Source organism: Talpa occidentalis, unplaced genomic scaffold (genome assembly GCF_014898055.3).
Source record: "Talpa occidentalis isolate TD23 unplaced genomic scaffold, MPIMG_talOcc4v2.1 talOcc4.2, whole genome shotgun sequence".
NCBI lineage: Eukaryota > Metazoa > Chordata > Mammalia > Eulipotyphla > Talpidae > Talpa > Talpa occidentalis.
In genome coordinates this window covers 112366866-112381332 of record NW_023602073.1, presented here as the reverse complement: position 1 = coordinate 112381332, position 14467 = coordinate 112366866, and the positions used below count along the sequence as shown (strand labels likewise).

The following is a 14467-nucleotide window of genomic DNA, read 5'->3' as shown; positions in this document are numbered from 1 at the left end:
AGTGATGCCTTCCCACCGCACCCGCCCCCATGAAGAGGGAGAGCCACAGTCAGTGTTAAATAGACTCTGTTTCCTAGGGAACCTTGTGTTTTTTGGTTCCCATCCTCCTCCCTTGCTATTGGGCTTTGTTTGCAAGCTTGCTTGTTTAATGTATTATACCACCATTTGGAATTCTTTAATTTTTCAGGCAATTGACTTTGAACTTGCAGCGAACATTATAGCATGGAAGGAATCAGGATTGTATTTCAAATCTGCTGTTATGTTTGTGCACAAGCTGTCCAGCTTGTACCTCATGCTGTACACGACAGCCATTTCCACAGGAGAATTGTGGAGGGGAGAGGAAGTCACTCTCCCTGCCCACCCCCCACCCTTTGCTTTTGAAAATAAAACTCAGCAAAGGCTCACACAGCTGCTTTATAGCAAGTGAGCTTGCAAATGTGTGCTGGTTTTGTCACCAGGCTGCCCAGACTTCAGGAAGAGTTGGGATCGCCATTACAAAACTTACATAATTTGGTCACAGACGTGAACTAAAATGGATAAAACCCTTTGAATACAACAGAATGGCTACCAGTTGCACCTCTATGCAAGGCACTGGGCCAGGCACGGTGCCAGCATTTCAAAGATAAATTTAGAGTAGCTTCCTACCCTCAAGTAGTTGGCTCTTTCCCTTGAAACATATAGTGTGTTAAGTTCTACATCATTAGCTTGAGATATAATTACAGTGAGATTAACTCCAGTGGAAGAAAATGGTCAAGAATTTCAAGAAGGGATTTATATTAGAATTGGACTTAAGGGACAGGTTTGTTCTTTGTTCTTGCAGGTGGAGGTAAGGGAAGAAATTGGGAAGATAAAGGTAGAGAGGAGGGATAAGTATTGGGAACAGCAAGTGCCTTTGATGTTGATGAATATCTAGAAGGCAAAGCTGCAGAGTTTTGAGTTTGTGTATGTTATTGGCTTTTCTAGCAGTGTCACCAAGCACTGGAGTTTCTAGCAGGTGGTCAGAGTCTTTACAGAGACAGAGCCCCAAAACAACTCCTCTCTTCTCCATTTTGTGTATGTCTTTCTTTTGAAGAGGGCTTGAAACCCTTTGGTATATACCAAAGAGATACATTTATTTATACAGTCAATTACTTAACAAAGATCAAGTGCCTCCTATATGCCTAACTCTATGCTAAATTCAACTGTAAGATCATTCACTGAAGGTTCTTTAGTCAGTAGTTTGGTAGCAAGAACACTGGGTTGGCATCCTGAGTAATCCTGTCTCTGCCACCTATTAATCTTAAGACTTTGGGCAAGTCTCCTGGCCTTGCTGGGCCTAGAAAGTACAAGATGGACTGCTAAGTTATTCCCAGTTGAGGCTTTCTAGGACTGATGTCATCAGTATTATAATCCAGAATTTTTGTATGTGATGACAGTGGAAAAGGAGAGACAGAGTCAGAGAGACCAGTTAGGAGTTTGTGGCAAGAACTTCAATGAACCAGCTTAAGAATCTGAGCGAGGCCTTTCATTTACTCATTCAACAAACATTTAATACTCAGGTACAACCATGTACTAAGCTTTTGGAACACTGTAGTGACCAAAGCAAGTCCTTGCCCTCAAGGTACTTTTCCTGGAGAGGCATCAGAAGAACTGGTAGCAGATGTGATAGATTTAAGGGTATCATTTGAAACTTGTGACATGGGGTGCTAGGTGAAGCTATTGGAGCTATGGAAATATATGAGGTACTAGGGAAGAAAAAGCAAAAAAGGTTTGGAGAGAAAAAGAGATGTGAGGCGATAGGATCTGCAGGACATTCTGTGGGAAACGAACTGCTATTCACTCAGTCATAGAAAATACATTGTTCATCAAGCCAATACAACAAGCTTAGTCCCCAAAATGCCCTGTTTCAGCTAAGAAGCTAGGACACCAAAGAGAAACTGTCAATTCAAACACCCTGTTCTCCTTTACTACATCACTTCTGTATATGAAGCAAAATTACACCAAAGCCATTTATATTGTTTTACATATGATAGCAGGTCTATTTGGATTCCTCAGAAAGGTCTTTTAACCTGTGATATGTAAAAATAACTTGGGCACCTACCTGAGCTGCTAACCCCTCCAATCTTTCCCCAGACCATCTGGCTTTTTTTTTCCCTTTTCCCTAAGTTATTGGACTTGGTCCAAAAGGAGATTCTGAGAGCCTCAAGCTTTTCCTTACTTACCCTTCAGTAATTACATGTCAGGTTGTCTTCCCTATTAACATCTGAGACTAAGCAATTAGTCTCCCATTGTCTTTGTAGGAAATGACATCTGTGTCACTTCTGGGGAAGGCAACTATTGACCACTCTGGTTAAAATAATTTGGAAAGTGTTCTGCATTTCCTCTGGTAGATCGTTTAGACTGATTTAGAAAGCTTTTGGAAATGCACAAAGCCAACAACGGTTGTCATACTAGAAATACTACTGGGTCAGTTCCCAAACAACACAAGTCTCTGAACTGTTGTTCTCTCAATGAACTGGCTCATCTGGACTTCTTAGCGTGTGACTAATCTAAGGCACTGGGTCCCTTTTATGATGCTTTATTGGGGACTGATGAGACAGGGTGCCTTCTAGTGCAGATAATTGAAAACCTAACTCAAGGATACCTGAACAATAAGAAATATGTTGGAAGTTCAGTGGTTCTGCAGACTTGAAGATTGGCCCAAGGCAGTTACCCCACTGTACTTCTCTGTGTTTTTTCTTTCTGTGTTTGCCCTCCTCTCTGGGTCAGTTTTAGAGGAAATTTCTCCCGGAAGAGTGAGAAGCTCCCAGCAAAACATGCTTCATATCTCAGTGGCCTGAATTAGGTCACATGCTTATTATTGAACTTATTATTTCTCACTTGCGAGAGAAATGGGTTTCCATTAGATCAATGCACCTCACTCATTAGTGTGCACACTGATCACCAAGAGATCTTATAAAATAGTCTTAACAGTGGGTTGGGGGTGGGGACTCAGCTGACATTTCTCAGAAGTTCCAGGCTGATATTGATGTTGCCACTTGACCAACTATAAAATCTCAGACCACTCAGGTCCCCACCCCTCCAAATGGGAGTACTGTCATCCACCTTGAGATACTGTGACTGAGGAGATATGGGGGAATCTGTTAGGAAGGAGGAAGAGGAAATGGCCCCAAGTAAATGAGAATGTGTGAAATGAGAATGTTACCTTTAACCAGGAGTTACTCAACAGTCTGTGATACATATTAGAAGCCAAAAGTACAGGCAGTGCTATGTGCTGTTGTATGAATGCACCTACCAGCATTTATTTATGCAGGTGCATATGCCATAATTCTTGAAACAGAAGATTAAACAGCCATGTTGCCATCTTCATTATCATCAGCTATTTTTATTTAATACCATATATATAGAGTAGCTGGGTAGGAACAAATTAAAATGAAATGTATTTAAATGTCCCGAAGTATGAAAAGTGTGCCAAGTCTAGTCTTTGTTCTCTGAGTGGATATCTCATCAGCCTTATTTACTGGGAAGGGAGAGTATGCCCCCACTTGTCCTAAGAGTCACTTGACATGATGCTGAGCTTGAAAAATGCTGCCAGTGGTGAATTTCTGCCAAAGTAAATGGTCACAATGCCCTATGAGTGATATTCAGTGGGGAAAATCATTGTGTTCTCTTCGTTTTAAAAGGGAGAATTATTCTGTTATTTTCTTGTTTTTCTTGGCAAAAGGCACACTGAACAGCAGCTACTTAGAAATAAAAAGGCCAATAGCACTGAAGGACTGGTATCCATCCTGAGTCTGCTCCCTCACAGACTCAATGGGGCTCAGAGTGAAATATGTGGCCAGGTGTTGAGCAGAACTGGCCCTTAGGTGGGATTTGCCTTCTTTGACCTCAGATGCATAGACATTACTCAGGAGGCTACTTGGAGGGAGGTGGAATTTCTTTGCTCCATTTACTTGACCCACCTGCCCCAGGTCTTTAGCTCACATCTGTGAGACCATTGGAAAGCCAGAGCAACTCTTAATTGGTCTCACCTACATGGATCACCAAGGGCCCAGACTTAGGAAATTACCAGCTACTTCTATTTCATGCAAAGGATCTCAATTATTGAGGGGTGCTAGGCTACTCTGGACTCTGTGGGGAAAACTGCTAGAAATGAAATCCATGAAAGCAAAAATTGTGCTTGTCTCGTGTGTGGATGGAATGATTAAACAGCTAGTCTATCCCAGATTTGTTGGTCAGCAGCATTGTCTAAGCATTCATTCTCTGAAGAGAAGTAAAAGAAGGGAACTTTACTTAAGTAATTAATCATCTAAACATAGAATGTTTAGGTATCCCATTTACGTCTTTAGGAGCCCATCGGCTGCCAAGGAGAGATGAGATAATATTAGCTGACCCTGTATGGGACAAGCAAGATTATTTCTTATTTACCAATTGATTCAAAGAATGCTGACTGAGAGCTTTCCTACTATACCTGCTATGAAGCAAGGCATTATAAACCTTGAGAGGGGCAAAAAAAGGGTGTTTTATTGCACCTGAAAAATCTTACAACTTAAAAAGTAGGACACAATAAATCAAGTTAAATATAATTTAAATATCTAAATCAAGTTAAATATAATTTTTAAAGAGAAAAAAATGAAGGTAAAGGTAAGATAATATCAAATTGGGAAAATCAGGTAGAAAGAGCTCAAGATGAGAGTTAAGCTATGCTTTAAAGCAGGAGACCTTAACTTTGGATAAGGAAAACAATTATCTCTATTTTCGTTAATCCTTAACTGAAACCTAACATTTCCTTTACTTATTGTAGGGGGCAGGAATGGGCACAGTGCACGTTTTCTGATCCAGCAGACCTGGTAAAAGGAGGAGAGAGTCCTGGAGCCCTCAGTGGCTTTTCAGGCTTTTATTGGGATTTTCCAGGTGCCCGCCATTAGGCATGCATTCAGGACCACAGAGTTCCGTCATCTATACTAATGGTGGGAGGGCAGAAAAGCCTGACACTTTTTACCTTACCCTACACTTATAAAAGTAGAATTTGCTATGGGTCGCTGATAAAAAAAAAAATGGGTATTTCTATTTTGCATTGTAGTTACCAATAGCCTGACATGTCATTTATGCCTAATAATACTTCAAAATTATTGAACTTTTGCTGAAACATTTAAATCTTGAAAGAAATACATCACAGTTTTATTATATATTTGGTAACTGTATATCAATATACTTCTTTTGAGTTCTGTGCATTTTATGTGTTCATTTCAAGCACTTAAAAACATCATTCTGAGAAACATGTCTATAGAGTGTTATGGCACAAAAATGTAGAGAGCCCTCCTTACACAATGGCTAGTCTCCCTACCAGCACAATGGGACCATACAGGAATAGGCAGCCTAAAGGTTTGAGCAGGAGCAGTGACCAGATGTCTGGCATCTGATGGGAAGCTGAAGTGAGCTGGGTAGCAGACTAATATAGTCTCACGGATAAATTGGTAGGTGATGGGAAGCTGTGAAAGGTATTTCCATTGAGGCTTTAAGGTGTGTTTAAGAAGAGGCTTTGCAGAGCCCACAAAGTGGGCTTGGAAAGGAAGAAATTGGAGGCAGAGGCCTCCCTGGTGGCACCAGGGATTAAGTCTCAGCACTATGAAGCTAACGAGCTAACCCACTTGGCACAGCAGACCTCTCCTGTCCTGCCTGCTGCCCTCCCTCAGCAGTGTATTTCATCAGTACATCTGCCTGTTCTGTTCCCCACTCTGTCTCTGATGAATCCTCTTACCCCCCACATCTCAGCCTACACCACAGGTTGTATACATAAATAAGTCTTAAAAAAACAAAAAAGAAATTGGAGGCCAGAGACCAATTTCTGTCAGGAGTGATACAGACGGGACAGAGGGTAATGATGAGAATGGGGAGAAGGCAATGAGTTCCAGCACCCCTTCAAGACTAGAAGGACAGGCTGGGACCATGGTTTACTCAGAGGGGAGAAAGGCCATTGAGATTTCAGGCCTGGGTGACTAGGAGAATGATAATAGCTCCTTAGATTCACCAAGTGCTTACTTACTTACTGCCAGATGTGGGTTTAATGTCATTTTTGTGTCATTAGACTTGTATCATTTAATCTTCGTAACAACCTTGTGAGGTCAATATTATAATCTCTGTTTTTCAGGTAACGAAATGAAGTCTACCTAGAAAAGAAAGATGATCTCACTGTCAGCCTGGGAGAGGGATTGTATTAATGGGAAAAAAAAAAGAGAACTGGCTCAGGGGGTTGAGGGAGGGAATTTTTATGAGTTCAATTTTAGATATTTTTGCACTGTTCTTTTGCCTTCATTATTTTAAACATCTAAAAATTCAGGTAAAATATAAACACAGTTTCCATTTGATTTCATCATCCATATTTATATTTATTTGTTATCAATGAATATGAGTTAATTTGTAAATTGGTTTCATCTTCCTGTGCAAAACACGTTGGAATCTGGCAAGTAAGAGCTTGGTACATTGATGGGTGCCCGAAATCAGGGAAGATGTTGTCATTTCCAGACGAGAAACACAATATATATTGAATTACTTCTGTTTAATTTACCCTTTTGCGGTGGTGGTGTTTTTCAGGACCAGTCCAGCAGCTGTATTAGAAGACATGTGGTGTATATAAAGTTTGTGATAGTTGGGGGAAATTTTGGTAAGTGTTTATTTCTGCTACATTTATTCCTAATACTTTCTGTCATAAAGTAGTGCTCACAAAGGGAAGCCATTACCATGATCTCTGCATATTTTAAATCTGCATTAAGCTTAGACAAAAATGGAATTTTATAATTAAATGTGACATTCAATTGGTGTTTTCTGACAGGATGGTATTTTGTCTTGTTATTGCTGATGTTATTAAGCAGTATGGGGTTTTCTAAAATTTAATAAGATGTCTAGATTTAGGAAGGCTTCTGAATGCAGGGCAAAGAATACCCAAGACAGGTGGTCTTCTCTAACCCTAAGAAGCTTGGCTCTTTTATCTTCTTTTCTTGACATCTTTGCAGCCAAGTGTGGTCACACTGTTTTAACTTTGTTCAGTTTTGGATTTAATGGAAAAAGAAGTAGTGTTGAAGTAGATGGTATCCTTGGTTTGGTCCTCAGTTACCATGTTTACTATTTTACTTCCAAACCTTTCTTTTGATTTTTTTTTTTTTTTTTTTTTTTTTTGTCTATGCAGCAATCCAATTACTGGACTGAAATTTTTGAGCTTTGGAAGTTTTGATGGTGGGGTGGGGCTAGTACCTGTGACTGAGGAGAGTCATTCTTGTCATCTCCCATGGTATTTAAGATGGGGTATCCACTGGTGATGACACTAGGCTTCCTTGGGGGAAGCCTAACCCAGTCCCACACTGAACAAAAGAGTTTCTCCCACAGAATTCCTGCCAGAGGTGAATCCAGATTTTGTCAGAGATGAGGATTTTGCTACTATACAAGTAGCTTGCTCCTTTAGAGCAATTAGGGAAACAACTAGGGGCACAGGGAAAACTTACAGGTTGATAAAATTGTTCCTGATCTCAATCATGGTATTATTTAAATAGCCATATGCTTTTATAAAATCTTGCTGTATGAATTTTGTTGTTTATTAATTAAATCTTAACTTTTAAACTGGAATGAAAAAAAAACCTAGCAATTAGAGAAATACCTAGACAAATAGCTCAAATTATTAAAAAGAAAGAGGGGGAATGGATGGAAGAAAGGAGGGTGGGTGGGCAGTCTAGCCCCTTATATGAAACCATAGTATGTGTTCCATGGGTTGGTGACTTGGTTATCTTTCTTCCTATAGTTTCAGTACCTAACACATAGAAGACTCGTAAATTTTTTTTAAGATTTATTTATTTATTTATACAAGCACTGGGTACAGTCAGAAGTGCGGGAGGGTGAGAGAATTCACCAGAGCCAGAGGGGAGAGCAGAACAGGCAGAATGACGAAATACACTGCTGAGGGGAGCAGCAGGCATGGCATGAGAGGTCTGCGTGCCATGTGGGACCCTTGCTGGCGGCCAGGGAGCAAACCAGTGCTGCAGAGGCTGCGGGCAGCTTCACAGTCCAGTGCTCAACCTCTGCGCCACTGGGGAGGCCCCAAGACTTGTAATTTTTATTGAATCACCAACTACCCTTTGTCACTTTCTAAGCAGAGACAAGTCCCACACACATAAGCCCACCAAATATTGAAAAGTACCCACCTTCATCTTCTTTTCTCTGGGCTGAACTTACCATAGCCCATTCTTTGACTCTTCTTCTTCTGTTATTTTCCTGTCCCTCCCCTTCATCTACTTTATCACACCCTTAATGCACACAAGGCCTAGAGCTCAAAAGGCTGTCCATGAGGTGGTCTAGCCTGGAGTATCTGGGCCATTGCTCCTGGATGATATAAATAGACACTAGTCTGTTGACTCTCTTCCTTTGCAATCAGTCCTGAGTCCCCTGTTAATGGATCTGGAACACTTTCTTAAGTAGTATTGTAAAAATGAATCTCCTAAAAGTAGGGAGTGGTAGTGGTCCAAGAAATGGGGTAACAGTTTATTTGCCCTCTGAAATGTATTTATTGGAATGAGACATTAGTGCTGTTTATAAATCTTCAGGCAGTAGCTCATCAGAGTTCCTGATTCTTCATTGTGAGCCATAAAAAGTTTGAAGCTCTTAAAATTAAAACTTTGGGTACCTTAAAAAATAATCTAGATTCTTTTATCCCTAGCCATGTTGGGGAGAAATATATAAATATGTAGATAGCAATAGTTCTCAAGCCAGGTCAGTCTTGCCCTCTCAAAGGCCATTTAGCAATATCTGAAGACATTTTTGGTTGTCACAACTGTGCTACTAGCATCTAGTGGGTGGAGAGGAAAGATGTTCTAAATATCAGCTCCCACCCACAAACACACAGGGAATGATCTAGCCCAAGATTACAATAGTGCCAAAGTTGAGAAATCCAATATGGAATCAATTTTTTTTTAATTGTGTCAAAAGTACTCATTGCTTTAAAGGCCTAAAATTTTAAATATTTTAGCATATAATTGTATGGAAATATATAACTAGAAAACCTACAGAAGTTTCTTCAGAGAATCATAGGCTAAGGGGACACCTAAGAATCTATTTCTTATATTACCCCAGACTCCAAGCAAAAAATGACCTAAATGAATTCAGATAAACAGATGGGTATCTGAAGGCTTATGCTGAATGACTGTCAACTAAAGCTAAAAGCAAGACTCACACCACATGATCCCAGCTCTCACACAAAAGAAGCTATCTCATTTATTGCATTTCAGCCCAGCTTCTTCAAATGTTTTTGTCTTTAGATGACCTCCCAGATGAAATGGTACTTCAATCTGGGTTAGTCGTTCCTTTTGAATTAAGGATAGCGATTGTGGTGTGAGGAAACTGTGCTTAAGGAGGAGACAGATCTCATTACAGATGATTGAGATTGGGTATTTTGCTACACAGGGCTGTTTATTTGCAACAATTTCCTAGTGACACTACAATCTGGTTTACATGTGAGCTGCTGAGAGCTTTAGTAGCCCAATATGGCTACGTTTGCTGAAGTAGGAAGATTAAAGCAACATATGTTAAGTTGTGATATAGGACAATCCACTTGAAAGACTTTAATTATAGGGCCTATTTTGGGAGGGTACTTGTGCTTTTTGTGAAGTATATTTTGGGATCCACTAACCCAGCTTCAAGGCCAGCAGTATCTTCCCAGAAAGGGTGTGGTGTGTGCTTGTGGACATAAATATTTTCTTACCAAAAGCTTTGGTATGATATTCTTTTGACTTTATTCACTTTCATTTTTCTTTTCCTGATAATCTTTCCTCTTGCAAGAATGTCAGGAAAATTTGTTCTAGAAAGCCAGAAAAGAGAAGGATAAAAGATCTCATTTCAGATGGCCAAATCCAGAGATTTAGATACATCTAACATTATCAGTCTGCTGTTTTTAAGATGATTAGAATCTGAAGGAATGTACCAAAGCTGGTAGTGAGAAGAGTCAAGTGAATTAATTAAAAAAACATGTTGGCATTAAATATTTTGATGTAAGTATCAATAGAAAAAAATAGCACATTTGTAACTACTGGTTTCCCATCTCTAAACTAGGGCTAAAACTTGCAGGGCTGTTTAAGTGCTCTTTCACCCCAACAGTTATCAGCTTTCACTTTTCATCTTTAGGACTTACACATTTTCCCTGCTCTGCTTTAGACAGCTTCCCTTACTCCCCTGTTAATTAGTACCTGAGGCCTTGACCTTAAAGGAGGGTCAGAACCTTCTGCCCATTCAACTTTGCCTAGTCATTTAGAGTATGTTAACAAGAAATTAGATCAGCAAAATAAAAGTAGCTTTTCATTTCCATAATTTGGATATAGAACATTTGAAAGTTGCAAACATTTTGGCTCTTAACCTCTAAATATTTCTTCCTGTATCACCTAAAAATAAGGACCTTCTATCGAAGGACCGTCTATGTACCTTACTGGTACATAGCCCCAATATTATATTTTACCTAAAAAATTTCATGACAATTCCATAAAGTCATCTACTAACCTGTTCAGTTTTGTCCACTTGTTGCAGGCTGGTCGTGGTGTGGAATGTCCTAAACTTGAGACTTGTCTGTTTCTTCCCAGTTTAACTTGATGTTTAACTTGATCCTCTCTTCCTGAAGAGTGTTAGATCCTGACACTTGTAATTAGGTGCAGGTTAAACATCTTCTGGCAAGAATACTTCTTAGAGGGATGCGTGTGTGTGTGTGTGTGTGTGTCCATTGAGAGTGGAGAATAGAGACAAAGACTAAAAACAAATATTTTGAAACCCCAAATCCAACCAGCTTTAAGGGCAGAAGAGCACTTTTACCAAAATTCTAAGTCATAAAAGCAATGAAATGAGAGCAAGGATGCTTCCTGAGCAAGAGTTGAAGGCCGAGCCTCCGGACGCAGAGAATCCCTTGAAAGGTGTCTCTTTGACCCACCTGCATCCAGATCACCCAAATAACTTGTTTAAATGCTGTGGTTCCCTGAGCCCACTCTGGATGGAGAATCTGAAGCCCTGTGTTGGATGTCTTCATGCTTCATTCTCCAGGTGGCTCTTATGCATGCTGACCGTGAGAATCTCGGCTCCATACTTCCTTCTCAATTTTGTCAAGTCTTACAGTTCCACACAAAGTTGTATGCAGCAGCCCTGCCCAGTCTCTAAGATTCCCTTCCATTAGAGCAGATTAGTGTGTTACTTTGAAAGTCAGGCCTACTCATGCTGCTTTTCACTCTGGTGTGCATATGAGTGGAGATCACTATACCCTGATAACCTGTACTCTTGATTCTTGAAGAAATTCCCACAATCTTTTTATTCGATGGTTGTTTTTGACGACCGTGAAGCTACCTTGAGTCTGCCATCCTGCTGTCTACTCCAGTAGCCCATGTACTTGCCATTAGCCTACATTTTAAAATTATACTGCATGTGGTTTTATCTGCAACAGCACTATAAACCAAAATTCACCACTTGTGGAGAGGAAACATTTTCACAATAAGAAGCTATCTTGTATTCTAAAATGCGACCGGAGAGCTAAATAGATACCACCTGGTGGGGAGTAGGAGTGGGGATCCAGGTGGTTGGACTTACCCCACAATCTGCCTCTAAGTGGCAGAGAGCCTGGGCAAATGTGTGTTCTGTGACATTTGTACAGCTCATTTAAGCTTCTAAGGAGCTTCAGCATGTTTGCTTCTCCCTAACTGCTTCTTGGGTGACAAAACCTGAGACCCAGAGAATTTAGCCTATGTCTAAAGCATTTGAGAATATGGGGTTATTTGTTTTCTACCTCTCAAAGACTGGGGACAGTGCTAACATGTGATGTGGGGATGCAGCAATAGTAAATGTCCTGCAGTGTCTGGGACCAGCGAGGATTTGTCCCCACAAAGCATTCATTGCACCCCCACTGGAAAACACTGCTCTGACTTTGTATAGCTGACAGGTCATAGTGCAGACTTATACCTGCAACTGCCTGAATCCAGCCTCTTTTATGGCCCTCTGCATGTTAAAGGCATCACAAAATTGATTTCCTCCTTCATTGGGAGATCTCACTGCTTTAAAATTGAACTCAGAGTGGGCATTTCTCAAGTTACGCCATTGCTACTCTGTCCACAAGAACTCGGGCACAGCATGCTGTCTGTGGAGACAGCCTCTCTACAACCTCCATGGCCCTGCTGACCATCACTCTGGACTTGTCATTCCTCTACCAATGCCCATGCAGGTGGAGAGAGAGAATGTCATCTTTGGAAAGATCAAAGCCAGAGAGGATGTACCACTCACAGCCTTTGATCCAGTCTCACTGTCTTCAGAACCATCCAGATAGGGAATTAGGTGTCAATTTCAGAAGTCTTTGATATGGTATCTTAGGCTTCACACCTACCCGGAAGATTTCTACAACCTGCTGATGCAGCTTTGTTTAAAATTTGGTTTTGATGTCAGCCAACAAAAAAGCTGAGACACTGGCTGTATCACTTTGAATGAACACCCATGAAATTTGTTATAGTGGTAAAAATAAAACTCTTCAATGAAAAGGAACACAGGGAAGCTCACCTGAATAGAAATGTTGAGGGGATTATGAAAGGGAAAGTAGTAATATTATGTGATTTTTTTTCTTTCCTGTTTTTTCCCCCCTACTCTCTCTTCTAGTTTCTTGCCCAGTTTTTTTTTTTTTTTATTTTGAAAAATTTCATACCTGCTGACAGGGAGAATGATAAAATAAACACCTATATGCCCTCTACCTAGATTCACCAGTTATTCTAAACTTGCCATATTTACTTCATTCCCCTTATCAATTTTTATATAAAATATAAATAATATGTATTATATAAATTTTTGCTCAACCATTTGAAAGTTGCATACACCTTGGCTCTTTACCTCTATTGCATCATGTATCACTTGAGAATAAGGACCTTCTACATAGCCCCAGTACTACATTTTCCCTAAGAAAGTTCATGACCACTCCATAAAATTATCTACTATCCTCTCCACATTCAGGTTTGTCTAGGCTGGTTGTGGTGTGCAATGTCCTACCGTTGGGCTCGTCTTCCCAGTTTAACTTGATCCTCTGTTCCTGAAAAGTGTTAGATCTTGACCCTTGTTATTAGGTGCAGATTAAACATCTTCTGGCAAGAATATTTCTTAAGTGACTTTGTATAATTATATCTCATCAGGAGGTGAATGGTGTCAATTTGTCACACCACTTGCAGTACTAAGTTTGATCTCTTGGGTAAACAGGGAACCAGACTTCACCAACATCCAGATACACGTCAAGTCAGGAAGGCACCTGTGGGCTGAGCTACCTTTCATCCAGTGATTTGAGTATCAATGGATAGTTCTTGTTCAGATAAGTTACTGCATTGGGATAGTGTCAGTTATTTTTTTTACCCTTTGCTTTCTCTTCCCCATTCCGTAGAATGTATGATCTAGACCTTCATATTTCCACAATGATGATATTTTAGCCACTTCCCCTAGTGGTCAGCTAGATTTTGCTCTGATGATACATTTAGCTAAACATTGTTCTTTCTTGCCTTTGGAATAAGGAGTAACATTAGCAGAACACTTACACACTAGATGCCACACAAGCTCCTCACCTATAGAACTTCTTTCACTTTCTTCCCATGACTATGACTTGTCCATAGTCATCCAGTACCTGTGGTGGAGCTAAGATCAATCCGGATCTGTCAGTCTTAGAACCATGACTGTTCTTCCTGTTCCTTCTGATTCCCATCTCCAGCTGTATCTCCCACCCTACAGTTTTTGCCTTAGCCAAGCCTACCTGACTATGTCCATAAACAAGGAATGCTGGCTAGGAAGGAATTGTGTGCTTGGGAAAACGCAAACCACACACCTAAAGGGGCAAATGCTGCTGGGTCTCAAGCAGATGTTAGCCCAGCATTACCAGAAATCTCCATCTGTATTTTAACTATCCCAACTTTTTAATGCTATTAATTGCTTGTATATTCTGACACGCCAAATGAATTGCCCATTTTCACCACCAGCAACTGCTGCTGGCTGAGACTTCTTTGAGGCAGTGAAGGCTTTGTTTAGAAATGGAATTCTTTGTTTGCTTGCTTGTTTAACACCCTCTCTTAAGCAGAAATTAATATACTTGAGGTGTGATACTGTTTTGATTTGGCGGGGTTGGATTTTGAAGCGGTAGAAAGTTGGGTTTCATGCAAGTATTATTTAACTGACATTATAAAACCTTAGATTTCTTAATTAGTATGTTAACAGTACAATAGTAGATATTTCATCTGTAGCTTTGAAAGAAAGCAAATACATTTCTTTCTGAATATATTTGTAAAATTTTTCTTTTCAAATTGTTCTTAGTTTCAGAGGGAGATGAAGTCTGTCTGTTTTAGCCATCTTGCACTCCTTGTTCTTTGTGTATATTTAACTGTGTTAACAAGTCACAGACAAATCTGTAAGATTGTTCCCATGAGAGAAACTGAAGCAGAACTGACAGATAAATAACAATGAC

The 14467-nt window shown here is 40.1% G+C and overlaps 1 protein-coding gene across 3 annotated transcripts in view; it reads left to right on the top strand.

Annotated features, from left to right (window-relative positions):
* Nucleotides 1-14467, top strand: part of FYN (FYN proto-oncogene, Src family tyrosine kinase) — a 199794-nt gene that overhangs the window by 82690 nt on the left and 102637 nt on the right. For all 3 annotated transcript variants that reach the window (XM_037520246.2, XM_037520245.2, XM_037520244.2), the window contains one exon: nucleotides 6574-6643. The gene's annotated coding sequence lies outside the window, so the exon portion shown is untranslated. The remainder of the gene's footprint in view (nucleotides 1-6573; nucleotides 6644-14467) is intronic.